We start from the raw sequence: 17,409 nt of genomic DNA, 5'->3' as shown, positions 1-17,409 counted from the left end.
CCAAACCACAGCTAAATGCAGCACTAACCTTTGATGATCTTCATCAGATGACACCCCTAGGACATTATGTTATACAATACATGCATGTTTTGTTCAATCAAGTTCATATTTATATAAAAAAACTGCTTTTTACATTAGCATGTGACTAGCATGTGACTAGCATTCCCACCGAACACTTCCGGTGAATTTACTAAATTACTCACGATAAACGTTCACAAAAAACATAATTATTTTAAGAATTATAGATACAGAACTCCTCTATGCACTCGCTATGTCCGATTTTAAAATAGCTTTTCGGAGAAAGCACATTTTGCAATATTCTAAGTAGATAGCCCAGCCATCACAGGCTAGCTATTTTGACACCAACCAAGTTTGGCACTCACCAAACTCCGATTTACTATTAGAAAAGTTTTATTACCCTTGGTGTTCTTCGTCAGAATGCACTCCCAGGACTTCTACATCAATAACAAATGTTGGTTTGGTCCCAAATTAATCCATAGTTATATCCAAATAGCGGCGTTTGTTCGTGCGTTCAAGACACTATCCGAAAGGGTAAATAAGGGTCACGCGCCCGACGCGTTTCGTGACAAAAAAATTCTAAATATTCCATTACCGTACTTCGAAGCATGTCAACCGCTGTTTAAAATCTATTTTTATGCAATTTTTCTCATAAAAAAGCGATAATATTCCGACCGGGAAAGCGTGTTTACGTTCAAAGAGAGAGAAAATAAAAACATCTCGTGCCCTCGTGCACGAGCCCCAGTCTGATGGTCCTCTGACCGGCCACTATCCAAACGCGCTAATGTTTTTCAGCCAGGGCTGCCTCGATATCATTCAGCTTTTTCCCGGGTTCTGAGAGCCTATGGGAGCCGTAGGAAGTGTCACGTTACAGCAAAGATCCTCAGTCTTCAATAAACAGAGCCAAGAAGAACAAGAACTTGTCAGACAGGCCACTTCCTGTAATTAATCTTCTCAGGTTTTTGCCTGCCATATGAGTTCTGTTATACTCACAGACACCATTCAAACAGTTTTAGAAACTTTAGGGAGTTTTCTATCCAAAGCCAATCATTATATGCATATTCTAGTTACTGGGCAGGAGTAGTAACCAGATTAAATCGGGTACGTTTTTTATCCGGCCGTGCAAATACTGCCCCCTATCCCCAACAGGTTATAGTGGAGATCAAGTTTATAAATTGCTTGGCTGGGCTGATGAGACAGTGGATTGCAGCAGTCAGTAAATAGGCATTTTAACGTCATAGATTTAACTGGTTGGTAACTTGTGGAATACCAACCATTCTGTAATCATGAATAGTTTTGATGAACGCTTTACGCTCACATCATTCTGTTGTTGGGATACGCCCACATCATTCTGTTGTTGGGATACGCCCCCACCGTTCTGTTGTTGGGATACGCCCCCACCGTTCTGTTGTTGGGATACGCCCCCACCATTCTGTTGTTGTGATACGCCCCCACCATTCTGTTGTTGGGATACGCCCACACCATTCTGTTGTTGGGATACGCCCCCACCGTTCTGTTGTTGGGATACGCCCCCACCGTTCTGTTGTTGGGATACGCCCACATCATTCTGTTGTTGTGATACGCCCACATCATTCTGTTGTTGTTATACGCCCCCACCATTCTGTTGTTGGGATACGCCCACACCATTCTGTTGTTGGGATACGCCCACACCATTCTGTTGTTGGGATACGCCCACATCATTTTGTTGTTGCGGTACGCCCACACCATTCAAACACAGAAACACAGCTGCTTTTTCACATACTTAATTACCATTATTTGCAAAGAAAACTATTCCACTAAATATTGTAAGTAATTAAAGGTCAAATTTAATAGAGATCTGGAAACACAAGTTTATAGTCATCGAGATAATACCAAATCGATTGCTTTGAACAGATTAATATCTTTGGTTTGGTATCATTGCTTTTATCATACCCGCCTGTCCATCGCAGGACTATAGAACACATTTTCAAACTGAAATGATAATTTGGCGCACTCTCTGTATAAAAAAAAAGTCACTAGCCACAATCAAATACAGATTTGACAGTCAAACTATCACTGAAAGACAACCCTCCAAATGAAATGAAATACAAACCTAGTCACTAGCTGTGATTCGTAGAATTGATCCAGTCAATGAAGTGTTCCATTTCCGTCCACTGTTCCTTGGTCGTCATTGAAAATAAGAATTTGTTTTTAACTGACTTGCCTAGTTAAATAAAATCTAGTTAAATTAAATAAAGGTAAAAAAAAAAAAAAAAACAATAATAAAAATAAAAATGGCCACCTACCTAAACACTGTGACACAAGGAGATGAGTTGATTGTCATCTATCGACAGTTCATTGTGGTTAGGCTTTTTAGAAGAGCTCAAACGGTACGTCGCCACGGTTATCGTCCCAGTTCAATTGATTTCTATACAATATCGACGTGAGCGATTCATTTGCGTGCGCTATTGATTAGAGTAAAACAAGCTAGTCAATTACAGTTTAGAGTGGCTGCTTGTCAAATGTTGGTGTGCGTGCAAATGTAGGTACAAATTTAGCAAAATATAAGTCATTTGAGCACAAGTGTCACAACCTATTTCAGCATATTGAGAATGAATTTGGACATTTAAAACCGTTTTTTGACACTGGGTTATAAATCAAAAATCGATCATGACAGGAAACAGCAACAGTTATCATTTATGTTTTAGGAATATAAAATATATTTTTAACATTCATTTTGAACAGGATTATACTTAATCACGTAAAAACTACTGAATGCGTCATGCATAAGAACAGCCCTTAGCCACGGTATCTCTCTCCATGGGACAGAACTAACAGCGAACATAAGGAGAGACGAGACAAAACTAGCCAGTTATAGAATATTGAGTTGAACGCAAGGCATTCAACACACAGTTTATATATTTTTTCCATGATAAAATGTATTTACCTGACGTGATGAAACTAAATTGCAAGCTATTTTTGTACCGAATGTCTCATGGAAACACATTCCAGACACTAACTCTTGCTATGTTGCCATAACTGATAACTGACAGAAATATCAGCTAGATAGGCTAGCCAGCTGCAGCTATCCTCAAGCTAAACTAGCTAGCTGGCTTCTGTCAGCTTGGCTAAACACAAGGTCAGCTTTAAGCCTAAACATAAAACTGAATTAGCAGATCATCTTGAGATGGCGAGTCAGTCAGGAGAAGGGAGAAGTTGTCAACTTTAAAACTTCTCTCCATAGCAAAGCTAGTTTAGCTTTACCTCGCTGTAATCAGTAAAGGTTGGTGGATCGAATCCCCGAGCTGACATGGAAAAATCTGTCGTTCTGCCCCTGAGCAAGGCAGTTAACCCACTGTTCCCCGGACGCCGAAGACGTGGATGTCGATTAAGGCAGCCCCCCCGCACCTCTCTGATTCAGAGGGGTTGGGTTAAATGAGGAAGACACATTTCAGTTGAATGTATTCGGTTGTACAACTGACTAGGTATCCCCCTTTCCCCTTCCATTACTGGCCTTGGTTGTTGTAATTGAACGGCAAAGACACACCCACATTAAACTATACCCCCAAGACATCTCTTGTTTGGATTCAGTCATGGCCGCTAGAATTTCTTAATGAGAAAGTTAAATAACAAATCGGGAAGTTCGCCCCCCCCTTTAAAAAGTGTGCACAAGTTTTTGAATTACGTTAAAACGTTTATTTCACTAGTATTTTTCAATATCGTGTTGGTTGTATTTACCAAATATATTCTACAGCTTTCCCACCTCCCACCTCTTGAACGTTGAACGTTGAACGTCCCTGGAACATTGTGTTGATGTTCCTATTCGTCCAGTCAAAAAAAATAAAAAATAAAATACATTAACAGAAACAGGAATAATACTGTATACTGGAGAAGTAAAAGAAACCGGAGAATCCTGAAGGAAACCGGAGCATCCTGAAGGCTATCCCTTGTCTATCTCTTGTGGTTTATTCACAGGAACAAGTGGGACCCACCTGCCTCAGGCCCTGAATTACAGACAGGAATGTGAAGGGACAATATATATGTTGACATGCATTGTTGCTTCTGCTGAGAGATTTTCATCTAGTGTAGATCCCCTGCCAACACACACTGCCGTGTCTTTCTCTCTCTCTCTCTCTCTCTCTCTCTCTCCGACATACAGGAAGAGTCAAATGTTTGGACACACCTGTACTCATTCCAGGGTTTTTCTTTATTTTTACTATTTCCTACATTGTAGAATAATAGTGAAGACATCAAAACTATGAAATAACACACATATGGAATCATGTAGTAACCCCCCCCCCCCCCAAAAAAAAGTGTTAAACAAATCAAAATATATTTTAGATTTTAGATTCTTCATAGTAGCCACCCTTTTGACTTGATGACGGCGTTGCGCGCTCTTCTCTCAAACAGATTGTAGTGTTGAATGTTCCCTACTTAAAAGCCTTGCCATAGCTGCATAACCAAAATGCTGTTCAGGCCAACAATACCCAGGGTCGATACAGGGCTATGTCATAACCTGAGCTGGTAGTTGTTGACTACAGACATTCTTATAGGAGTGTTCATGTATTGTTACTAGCATCCTAGTAGTCAGCATTATAATATACACTGACTATATATAAATATACACAAATATAAACGCAACAACGAACAGTTTCAATATTTTACTGAGTTACAGATCCTATAAGAAAATCAGTCAATTGAAATTAATAAATTAGGTCCTAATCTATGGATTTCATGACAGGGAATACAGAATACAGATATGCATCTGTTGGTCATAAATACCTTAAACAAAAAAGGTAGGGGTGTGGATCAGAAAACCAGTCAGTGTCTGGTGTGAACACCACTTGCCTTATGCAGCGCGACACATCTCCTTCGTATAGATATTTGCGGGAACTGGAACACGCTGTCGTACGCGTCATTCCAGAGCATCCCAAACATGCTCAACGGGTGACATGTCTGGCGAATATGCAGGAAGAACTGGGACATTTTTCAGCTTCCAGGAATTGTGTACAGATCTTTGCGACATGGGGCCGTGCATTATCATACTGAAACATGAGGTGATGGCGGCGGATGAATGGCACGACAACGGACCTCATGGATCTCATCACGGTGTCTATGTGCATTCAAATTGCCATAGATAAAATACAATTGTGTTTTTTTTGTTCATAGCATATGCCTGCCCATACCATAACCCAACCGCCTCTGTTCACAACGTTGGCATCCGCAAACCCGCTCGTCCACATGATGCGGTACACGTGGTCTGCGGTTGTGAGGCTGGTTGGACGTACTGTCAAATTCTCTAAAACGACGTTGGAGTCGGTTTATGGTAGAGAAATTAATATAAAAATTATCTGGCAACAGCGCTGGTGGACATTCCTGCAGTCAGCATGCCAATATGCACACTTCCTCAGTATTTGAGACATCTGTGGCATTGTGTTGTGTGACAAAACTGCACATTTTAGAGTGGCCTTTTATTGTCTCCCAGCACAAGGTTCACCTGTGTAATGTTCATGCTGTTTAATCAGCTTCTTGATTTGCACACACCTGTCAGGTGGATGGATTATCTTGGCAAAGGAGAAATGCTCACTAACAAGGATGTAAAAAAATGTGTGTCCAAAATCTTCGAGACAATAGTGTATATTTTTTTTAATTCAGATCATTAAAACACTTTACATGTCGCATTTATATTTTTGTTCAGTATATTTGGTACAAATCATTCACTAAAACTTTAAACCTCAACTAAAATCTTGTAATGAATAATGTGGAAATTGAGTAAGTTGAGGAGACAATAAACTGCTTGGACTAACCCTGAATTGTAAACTGTCCTGGTCAAAACATATTGATACAACAGTAGCTAAGATGGGGAGAAGTCTGTCCATAATAAAGCACTGCTCTGTCTTCTTAACAACACTATCAACAAGGCCCTAGTTTTATCCCAACTGGACTACTCCACCTTGCCCAGGGAGGTTAACACCGCTATCAACAAGGCAAGGTCCTACAGGCCCTAGTTTTGTCTCACCTGGACTACTGTTCAGTCGTGTGGTCAGGTGCCACAAAGAGGGACTTAAGAAAATTACAATTGGCTCAGAACAGGGCAGCACGTCTGGCCCTTAAATATAAGACTTAGGAAAATTAGAATTGTCTCAGAATAGGACAGTACGGCTGGACCTTAAAAGTACACGAAGAGCTAACATTAATGACATGCATGTAAATCTCTCATGGCTCAAAGTGGAAGAGAGATTGACTTCAATACTACTTGTTTTTGTAAGAAGTATTGACAAGCTGAATGCACCGAGCTGTCTGTTTAAACTACTAGCACACAGCTCAGACACCCATACATACCCCACAAGACATGTCACCAGAGGTCTGTTTAAACTACTGGCACACAGCTCAGACACCCATCCATACCCCACAAGACATGCCACCAGAGGTCTCTTCACAGTCCCCAAGTCCAGAACAGACTATGGGAGGTGCACAGTACTACATAGAGCCATGACTACATGGAACTCTATTCCACATCAAGTAACTCATACAAGCAGTAGAACCAAAAAACCTTTGCTAATCGAAGGGGGTCTAATATTTTTTTTTGCCTACCCGACCTCTCGGAGATGTACCACATGATATTTCTGACAAAAATGCAATTTCAGAATGTGGGGGTGACCCCCCGTCCCCCCCCCGTCCCCGTCCCCCCGTCCCCAGTGAAAGTTGCGCCCCTGTATAAAACACATAACTACACCTTATGAAAGAGCACAGACTGTGGGGAGATCCACATGCACACGCACACACATGCTAAAACACGCACTCTACACACATGTACAACCATTATTATAATATTGTTATATTGTTGTTTTATGAATTTGTATTGTAGATGCAGTATGTTGTGGTAGAGTAGTGTGTAGTAGTGTGTAGTATTGTAGATACAGTATGTTGTAGTAGTGTGTAGTATTGTAGATAAAGTATGTTGTGGTAGGGTAGTGTGTAGTATTGTGTAGTATTGTAGATACAGTGTGTTGTAGTAGTGTGTAGTATTGTAGATACAGTATGTTGTGGTAGGGTAGTGTGTAGTATTGTGTAGTATTGTAGATACAGTGTGTTGTAGTATTGTAGATACAGTATGTTGTGGTAGGGTAGTGTGTAGTATTGTGTAGTATTGTAGATACAGTATGTTGTGGTAGAGTAGTGTGTAGTATTGTGTAGTATTGTAGATACAGTGTGTTGTAGTAGTGTGTAGTATTGTGTAGTATTGTGTGATGTACTGTTTTAGTTTGTATGCATGTGCCTTAATCTTGTTTGGATCCCTGGAAGAGTAGCTGCTACCTTCTCAGCAGCTAATGGGGACCCATAATAAATACAAAATACTTACCTCTGATCCTGCCAACCAATCAAGGTGCTTTATCCTCTAAGAGGTGGCTCTCGTTATTTCTCTCCTTCTATTCTTTTCTTTTCTTTCTTCATCCCTGAGATGAAAGGAGTGAGAGAGAGAGAGAGACAGAGCGAGAGAGAGACAGAGCGAGAGAGAGAGACAGAGCGAGAGACAGAGCGAGAGAGAGAGAGAGAGAGAGAGAGACAGAGAGAGAGACAGAGAGAGAGAGAGAGAGAGAGAGAGAGAGAGAGATGGCCCTCATCCCAGCTGCTGGGTCACACTGAACAAGATAAATTAAGATAGATACTGCTGACTGGCTGACTGGCGAGTTTTAACAATAGACTCACTGGTGGTGTGATGCAATGATTACCCACCCACTCTTGTCCTACAACCCCCCCCTCCATTCACGACCCTTTTGTCAGCTGAGGGGACATTGTCTTCCTCCAACCCTTTACATGATGAGAGAGAAGAGAGATAGGGGAGAGACAGGGGAGAGAGGGGGTAGGGGGAGAGAGAGGAAGGGAGAGAGGTGGGAGAGAGGGAGAGAGGAGGAGAGAGGGAAAGAGAAGAGAGAGAGAGACGAGAGAGGAGGCGAGAGAGAGAGAGAGAGAGAGAGAGAGAGGGAGAGAGAGAGAGAGAGGGTGAGAGAGGGGGGAGAAAAAGAGAGGGGGAGAGAGGGGAGAGAGGGGAGAGAGAGGGGGAGAGAGAGAGGGGAGAAAAAGAGAGGGAGAGAGGGAGAGAGAGGGGGGGAGAGAGAGGGTGAGAGAGAGGGCGAGAGAGGGGATTTAGGCTGCAGGCTAGGACTTGATGGTAATCTGCAACTTCTCTGTTGATCAGACCGGAGCCCGTTCTCTGTAACCTGCAGTGAGGGTAAAGGCTTGGGCTTTATCCCAAATGGAATTCTGTTCCCTATATACAATGCATTTGGAAAATATTTTCAAATTTTACTTTACAGCCTTATTCTAAATGGATTAATCTACAAAGCAAAAACTGGTTTTTAGACATGTGATTTTTATTTTATTTTATTTTTATTTAAAAAAAATTTTGTCATATCACATTCACATAAGTATTCAGACCCTTTACTCAGTACTTTGTTGAAGCACTTTTGGCATCGATTACAGCCTCAAGTCTTCTTGGGTATGATACTACAAGCTTGGCACACCTGTATTTGGGGAGTTTCTCACATTCTTCTCTGCAGATCCTCTCAAGCTCTGTCAGGTTGGATGGGGAGCATCGCTGCACAGCTATTTTCAGGTCTCTCCAGAGATGTTTGATCGGATTCAATGCTGGGCTCTGGCTGGGCCACTCAAGGACATTCAGAGACTTGTCCAGAAGCCAAGACAATGCAGGAGTGGCTTCTGGACAAGTCTCTGAATGTCCTTCATTCAGAGACTCAGTATCTCAGACATGGTAAAAGGTTCATCTTCCTACAAATCATTAAAATCCAGACGGAAAATATTTACACAAGAAGCAACCTAATAACCTTTTCCCATGTCTGAGGTCCTGAGCGCTCTGGAGCAGGTTTTCATCAAGGATCTCTCTGTACTTTGCTCTGTTCATCTTTCCCTTGATCCTGACTAGTCTCCCAGTCCCTGTCGCTGAAAACAAATCAGCACAGCATGATGCTGCCACCGCCATGCTTCACCGTAGGGATGGTGGCAGGTTTCCTCCAGACGTGACGCTTGGCATTCAGGCCAAATAGTTCAATCTTGGTTTCATTAGACCAGAGAAGGTTGTTTTTCATGGTCTGTGAGTCCTTTAGGTGCCTTTTGGCAAACTCCAAATGGGCTGTCATGTGCCTTTTACTGAGGAGTTTCTTCTGTCTGGCCACTTTACCATCGAGCCCTGATTGGTGGAGTGCTGCAGAGATAGTTGTCCTTCTGGTGGGTCCAAACTTCTTCCATTTATGAATGATGGAGGCCACTGTGTTCTTGGGGACCTTCAGTGCTGCAGAAATGTTTTGGTTCCTTTCCCCAGATCTGTGCATCGACACAATCCTGTCTCTGAACTCTATGGACAATTCCCTCGACCTCATGGCTTGGCTTTTGCTCTGACTTTATACAGAGAGGTGTGTGCCTTTCCAAATCATATCCAATCAATTTAATTTACCACAGGTGGACTCCAATCAAGTTGTAGAAACATCTCAAGGATGATCGATGGAAACAGAATGAACCTGAGCTCAATTTCAAGTCTCATAGCAAAAGGTCTGAATACTTATGTAAATTAGTTATTTCTGTTTTTAATAACCTGTTCTCGCTTTGTCATTATTGGGTATTGTGATGTCATTATTGGGTATTGTGATGTCATTATAGGGTATTGTGATGTCATTATGGGGTATTGTGATGTCATTATGGGGTATTGTGATGTCAATATGGGGTATTGTGATGTCATTATAGGGTATTGTGATGTCATTATGGGGTATTGTGATGTCATTATTGGGTATTGTGATGTCATTATTGGGTATTGTGATGTCATTATAGGGTATTGTGATGTCATTATGGGGTATTGTGATGTCATTATGGGGTATTGTGATGTCAATATGGGGTATTGTGTGTAGATTGAAGAGGAACAAAATCTATTTAATCCATTTTAGAATAAGGTTGTAACGTAACAAAATGGGGGAAAAGTCAAAGGGTCTGAATACTTTCCGAATGCACTGTAAGGCACTACTTTTGACCAGAGCGTGGGTCCTCTTCAAAAGTAGTGCACGATATAGGGAATGAATAGGGTGCCCTTTGAGACACAGCCTTGCGTTGGTGGACACGCGTGGCCTTTCTTCAGGCACAGCAGATTGAATCTATCAGGCCGTTCTAAACTAAGTCATGATGGACAGAAGCCCCCCCCCCCCCATCACAAACAGGACATGTAATTTCTTTGTGGGGGCTCATTCAATCTACATGTAATCCATAAAATGTCATTTCTGGTTTGTTTAAGACACATATCTGGGGTTGAGGGGAAACTTGAGGGTGGTGGTGGTGGTGGGGGATATGAGTTAGGATCTTATAAAAAGTGTCACATAACCTTTTCTATGTCAGCCCGCCGTCTCCATCTTGCTACCCCTCTCTCCACGTAATACTGCGACCAGGATGGCTAATGGAGGGAAAAATAAACTCCCTCTGGGTGTCAATGTCGAAGCCCGCAGTCGTCTCATATCGTTTCATGGGCGGATGTATTTATATTGGAAAGCTGCATTAACAAATAGTTTGTCTGTCCGTGACATTGCCTGGGATACCATAGGGAGTTGGCAGTACGGGGGGGGGGGGGCAGTGGGCGGAAAAATGGGGAGGGGGGGAAAGAGGATTGGGTGTTTTTTTAAATGCTACAAAGTCAGCTTTTATAAGATTTCTCTAACTTACATCACTCAGCTCAGACAGGTAACTGTGCATGGCCTGGCCAGTAACCGAGGGTTACGTGACTCAAAAAATACACCCTATTCCTTTCACAGTGCACTACTTTTGACCACGACCCACAGGGCTCTGATCTAAAGTAGTGCACTAGCCTCTATAGGAAATAGGGAGTCATTTGAGATGCGGAGAATAGCCCGGCTGGCAGTGACTTACGCAAGTTCAAGGACTTTATTGATCGGCGAGGCGGTCGAAATCAAAGTCTGTCTTCCCCACCACTCTTAGTGATTAAACAAGTCAGATGGGGCTGACTGGACTTTTTCATTGCTTTTCCATCATGGCTGCCGTGCTTCTTTAAGGAGAAGCCTTTGTTCCATCATGGCTGCCATGCTTCTTTAAGGAGAAGCCTTTGTTCCATCATGGCTGCTGTGCTTCTTTAAGGAGAAGCCTTTGTTCCATCATGGCTGCTGTGCTTCTTTAAGGAGAAGCCTTTGTTCCATCATGGCTGCTGTGCTTCTTTAAGGAGAAGCCTTTGTTCCATCATGGCTGCCGTGCTTCTTTAAGGAGAAGCCTTTGTTCCATCATGGCTGCTGTGCTTCTTTAAGGAGAAGCCTTTGTTCCATCATGGCTGCCGTGCTTCTTTAAGGAGAAGCCTTTGTTCCATCATGGTTGCTGTGCTTCTTTAAGGAGAAGCCTTTGTTCCATCATGGCTGCCGGGCTTCTTTAAGGAGAAGCCTTTGTTCCATCATGGCTGCCGTGCTTCTTTAAGGAGAAGCCTTTGTTCCATCATGGCTGCCGGGCTTCTTTAAGGAGAAGCCTTTGTTCCATCATGGCTGCCGGGCTTCTTTAAGGAGAAGCCTTTGTTCCATCATGGCTGCTGTGCTTCTTTAAGGAGAAGCCTTTGTTCCATCATGGCTGCCGTGCTTCTTTAAGGAGAAGCCTTTGTTCCATCATGGCTGCCGGGCTTCTTTAAGGAGAAGCCTTTGTTCCATCATGGCTGCCGTGCTTCTTTAAGGAGAAGCCTTTGTTCCATCATGGCTGCTGTGCTTCTTTAAGGAGAAGCCTTTGTTCCATCATGGCTGCCGTGCTTCTTTAAGGAGAAGCCTTTGTTCCATCATGGCTGCCGGGCTTCTTTAAGGAGAAGCCTTTGTTCCATCATGGCTGCCGGGCTTCTTTAAGGAGAAGCCTTTGTTCCATCATGGCTGCTGTGCTTCTTTAAGGAGAAGCCTTTGTTCCATCATGGCTGCCGGGCTTCTTTAAGGAGAAGCCTTTGTTCCATCATGGCTGCCGTGCTTCATTGTTCCAGCAGCAACAAAACAAACAAACAAACAAACAAACAATAGGATACGAGCTGTCGTGAAAATATTTTTCCCGTGAAGAATGTAAGACTGGATTGTTAAAGTACCTCACCAACTAATATCCACTTTTTTTCAGCTGAAGGACTACGTTCAGAGCTTACCCATGCAAAACGATTTATTAAGTCAATAAGTCATTGTTTTTGTCAAAGTATGATGAATTTGGGCTTGAAGTGGTGGAAATTCGAATTTGGAACTTTGTGAAATTTCCACGTCAATACCGTGTGTTTCCCCTGATAAAATGAAGTGCAAGCTTATATCTGACTACATGTCAGTTATAGGGCTGGCTTTAGTTAATTTGGAACCACCTACAAACATGTTAGAGCTCCTTACTTCCTGTTTACAACCTGTTGCTACTTCGACCTGTTGGGAGCAGTTGGATGGGCTGACGATGAAACGTTGAGTAAGAACATTGCTATATTATTCTGATGAGTGGATAAAGTGGATAGGTGAAACATCAACACAGCATCTCGTTGTTTTTGGAGACGTAATGAAAAGGTGGTGCTACAGTAGCAGCAAGAGTGTAGCTAGCTAGCAAGTAGTAGTTGGTCACTAACTATACACGTTTGACAGGCTAACTAGCTAGCAATAGCATAGCTAACTGTGCTGTGAAGTAAATCCAAATAAAATAAGTTAATATATAGCTCAGTGAGTAAATCACTGCTTTACCGGTACTGACACTACCGCACAGCCGTTCGTCTCCAAAACTGCAAGCATCTCTACAGTAATAAATATAGCTAGCTATCAAAGGGAATGTGCTTGCTAGCCAATGTGATAGAAACAGTTAAAACATAGCTAGCTATTAAAGGGAATGTGCTTGCTAACTAATGTGACAGAAACAGTAATAATCATAGCTAGCTTTGTGGCTCAGTTGGTAGAGTGTTTGCAACGCCAGCATGGTGTGTGTGCAACGCCAGGGTTGTGGGTTCGATTCCCACGGGGGGGCCTGTACAAAAAAATAAATGCGTGAAATGTATGCATTCACTACTGTAAATCGCTCTGGATAAGAGTGTCTGCTAAATTACTAAAATGTAAAGGGAATGTGCTTGCTAGCCAATGTGACAGAAAATGCTGCAATGTAATATCAAAACATGCAAATTACAGTTCAGGTAAAGTTAATGATGTTTTAATTAGTTGGCTTGCTTTCAAAGTTCAGATATTGAGTGTCAGTGTGTAGTATATAGCGAGTGATATTAGTTCATCCACCTTTTGTACTTCTGTTGTTAAGCAGAGTAACATTCTGTCCTATCTAACAGGGACCATAAGTGAGAAGTAATATTGCAGTTGCCTATACACTATTTTCTCTTAGGCTACCCATCCCAGCATCCCTCTGCTCTGACTAGCCACAGAAGTAAACCATGGTCAGACAGATGCCTTCCACACAGTAAGATGGCGTATTACGGTCTCCTGACAAATTGTGCTATTTTGTAAGTTTTAAAAAAAACTTATTTGGTACATAATGTTGCTGCTCTTATGACCGAAAATAACTTCTGGACATCAGAACTGCGATTACTTAATTAAGCTTTTTCCTTTAACGAGTCCGATTAGAAGGATATATATATATCTCCCAGGAACCAAATCCACGTCATTTGCATGAAGAAAAGACGGAGGAAAAGAGGACGCAGATCTGGCTTCTTCTTCTTCTTCTTCTTCTTCTGAGAATCCGTAGACGAGCGAGTAAACTCCCACTGCCTTCCGTTCTACTTGCTAACATGCAATTATTGGAAAATAAAATCGATGACCTACGATTATGATTATCCTAGGAACGGGACAATAAGAACAGTAATATCTTATGTTTCACCAAGTCGTGGCTGAACGACGACACGGATAATATAGAGCTGGAGGGATTTTCCATGCACCGGCAGAACAGAGATGCTACGTCTGGTAAAACGAGGGGTGGGGGTGTGTGTCTTTTTGTCAATAACAGCTGGTGCGCGATGTCTGAAATTAAAGAAGTCTCGAGGTATTGCTCACCTGAGGTAGAATATCTCATGATAAACCTTATGACCAACTGGCAATTTCAATATCTAGATGTTTCCACCATATAGTCCCAAGGAAGTGAAGGTAACCTGCCTAAATGATTACCGCCCCGTAGCACTCACGTTGGTAGCCATGAAGTGCTTTGACACACTGGTCATGGCTCACATTAACACCATCCTCCCGGATACCCTAGACCCACTCCAATTTGCATACCGCCCCCAACAGATCCACAGGTCAATCGATCAAATATATCTATTAAGCCCTTCTTACATCAGCTGATGTCACAAAGTGCAGAACAGAAACACAGCCTAAAACCCCCAAACAGCAAGCAATGCAGGTGTAGAAGCACTCTATACCTGCATTGTGATGCAATCTCAATTGCAGTCCACACTGCCCTTTCCCACCTGGACAAAAGGAACACTTATGTGAGAATGCTGTTCATTGACTACAGCTCAGCGTTCAACCCCATAGTGCCCTCAAAGCTCATCAATAAGCTAAGGACCCTGGGACTAAACACCTCCCTCTGCAACTGGATCTTGGACTTCCTGACGGGCCACCCCCAGGTGGTGAGGGTAGGCAACAACACATCTGCCACGCTGATCCTCAACACTGGGGCCCTTCAGGGGTGTGTACTTAGTCCCCTCCTGTACTCCCTGTTCACCCACGGCTGCATGGCCAAACACGACTCCAACACCATCATTAAGTTTGCTGACAACACAATAGTGGTAGATCTGATCACCGACAACAATGAAACAGCCTATAGGGAGGAGGTCAGAGAACTGGCAGTGTGGTGCCAGGACAACAATCTCTCCCTCAATGTGAGCCAGACAAAGCAGATGATTGTGGACTACAGGAAAAGGAGGGCTGAATAGGCCCCCATTAGCATTGACAGGGCTGTAGTGGAGCAGGTAGAGAGTTTCAAGTTCCTTGGTGTGCACATGACCAATGAACTATCATGGTCCAAACACACCAAGACAGTCATGAAGAGGGCAGGACAAAATCTTTTCCCCCTCAGGAGACTGAAAAGATTTGGCGTGGGTCACCAGGTCCTCAAAAAGTTCTACAGCTGCACCATCAAGAGCATTATGTCCGGTTGCATCACATCCAGGACCTCTATACCAGGCGGTGTCAGTGGAACACCCTAAAAATTGTCAAAGACTCCAGCCACCCTAGTCATAGACTGTTCTCTCTGCTACCGCACGGCAAGTGGTAGCGGAGCTCCAAGTCTAGGACCAAAAGGCTCCTTAACAGCTTCTACCTCTAAGCCAAGCCATGACTGCTGAACAATTAATCAATGGCCATCGGACTATTACATTGACATTGACACTCGGTGTTTATTATCTATGCACAGTCACTTCACCCCTACCTACATGTACAAATTACCTCAACTAACCTCAACTAACCTTATATAAAAAAATTTACTTCAGTTTATTTGGTAAGTATTTTCTTAACTCTTCTTGAACTGCGCTGTTGGTTAAGGGCTTGTAAAGTAAGCATTTCACGGTAAGGTCTGCACTTGTTGTATTCGGCGCATGTGACAAATAAAGTTTGATTTGATTTCTCTCTATGAAAAATGCTTGAGTATGCCAGTGTATGTAATTGTCAGGTTCATAGAAATTAAGCTATACATGTGACCTCTCTGGTTAAATTAAGGATACATGTGTTTGTTATGATCCATGCCAGACAGACAAGGTGACTAAATATTCACTTACCACCATCTATGTGTTTCAGGAGTCAACAAAGAAAAACAATTCAGTCTCTCTGAAGTTTGTCCTGAAAAATGCAGTGTCCACATTCATTTCAGTAGCCTGTAAAGATATGTCACTGTCAATCACATCTTAACTCACACAAGATCAGAAAACTGAGAAACAGATTATTCTAGCACTCCGAAAACTGCAAATCGGATTCCTAAATTGACCTCAGTTTCATCCATCCCTGATTGTTTGTCCAACCCCTTAAACTCCCTCCACCATCTTGGTTGGGAATTGAGCAGAGGATGTGAGGACTGCATTTCCGAGTACAGGAGCTATAGCTACTAACTACCTAACCTTTATTGGTCGTCTAGTAGCCAGCTAGTGGGGTCTTTGTAAAAATAACAGCTAGGTCGTTCCAGCTGTTGTTTAGTTAGCTAGCCATGTAGCTAGCTAGCTAACAAGCTCGCTACATTTAGAGTACAGCTACTAATTACCTAACCTTTACTCTTCAGATAATTAGGATATCAGAAAAACATCTGAATGGTAGATAGCTATCATAGTTAGAGGTACTTTACATTTTTTTTTAAATTACATTGGAAACAATTATCCACTGTTGCTAATAGTTACCGGAAGCTACCTGGCTAGCTAGCTAGCTAGATTTATTGGTCAAGGGAGTAGGTTTGCTAGCCTCTCGCTTCGCCAGTAAAATGTTATTATTACACTAATCTCTGTATTCATCCTTGATCATTCAATTCCATTGCAGAAGAGGGAGGACGAGAGTGGATGGTCCTCCGCCTTGTAATAGTTAGCTGTGCTCTGCTCCATAGTGATTAGCGAAGATACCCTGACAGACTGAAGGGCTCATGTCTGGCCTTGGTTTGTTTACAACTGGTGGGAGTGTGGGCTGGATCAGAGACCATGTGGACTGGATCAGAGACCATGTGGACTGGATCAGAGACCATGTGGACTGGATCAGAGACCATGTGGACTGGATCAGAGACCACGTGGCACATGGAGGAAGGTGGAGCTCTGAATATCCAGTTCATTAATAATGATTCATACGTCGATGTTCGGAAGGTTGAACTAAACAAGCTTTTGTGCTCTAGGACAGGAATTATGTGGATATAGGGGCAGCAATGTTGTAGTTGTATAATTAGACTAATTAGACAATGTAATGGTATTATAATTTACCTTTAACCTCTCTGTCGCTCTCGACAACATCCGGTGAAATTGCAGAGCGCCAAGTTCAAAATACAGAAATAGTCATAATAAACATTCATAAAAATACAAGTGTTATACATCGGTTTAAGGATTAACTTCTTGTTAATCCAGCCGCTTTGTCAGATTTCAAAAAGGCTTTACGGCGAAAGCATACCATGCCATTATCTGAGGACAGCGCCCCGCTTACAAAAGCATACAAACATTTTCCAACTAAGTAGAGCAGTCACAAGAGTCCCAGCTACACAATAAATGTTAGTTTTGTTCGATAAAGTTCCTCTTTATATCCCAAAAACTCCACTGGCTCCAAGGCGGTCAAAACATGCAGACGAATACATCCTAATAGTACCGGTAAAGTTCGTCGAAACATGTCAAACGATGTTTATAATTAATCCTCAGGTTGTCAATTGTCTAAATAATCGATAATATTTCAACCGGACAATAGCGTATTCAATAGA

The 17,409-nt window shown here is 42.4% G+C and overlaps 1 pseudogene; it reads right to left on the bottom strand.

The window, feature by feature from the left end:
• The window catches only part of LOC123730394 (collagen alpha-1(III) chain-like), a 135,979-nt pseudogene that overhangs the window by 104,374 nt on the left and 14,196 nt on the right, over nt 1–17,409 (bottom strand).

This window comes from Salmo salar, chromosome ssa24 (assembly GCF_905237065.1).
Source record: "Salmo salar chromosome ssa24, Ssal_v3.1, whole genome shotgun sequence".
In the NCBI taxonomy this organism is placed as follows: Eukaryota; Metazoa; Chordata; class Actinopteri; order Salmoniformes; family Salmonidae; genus Salmo; species Salmo salar.
The sequence above is the reverse complement of the archived record's forward strand: the minus strand, read 5'-3'. Positions and strand labels throughout refer to the sequence as shown.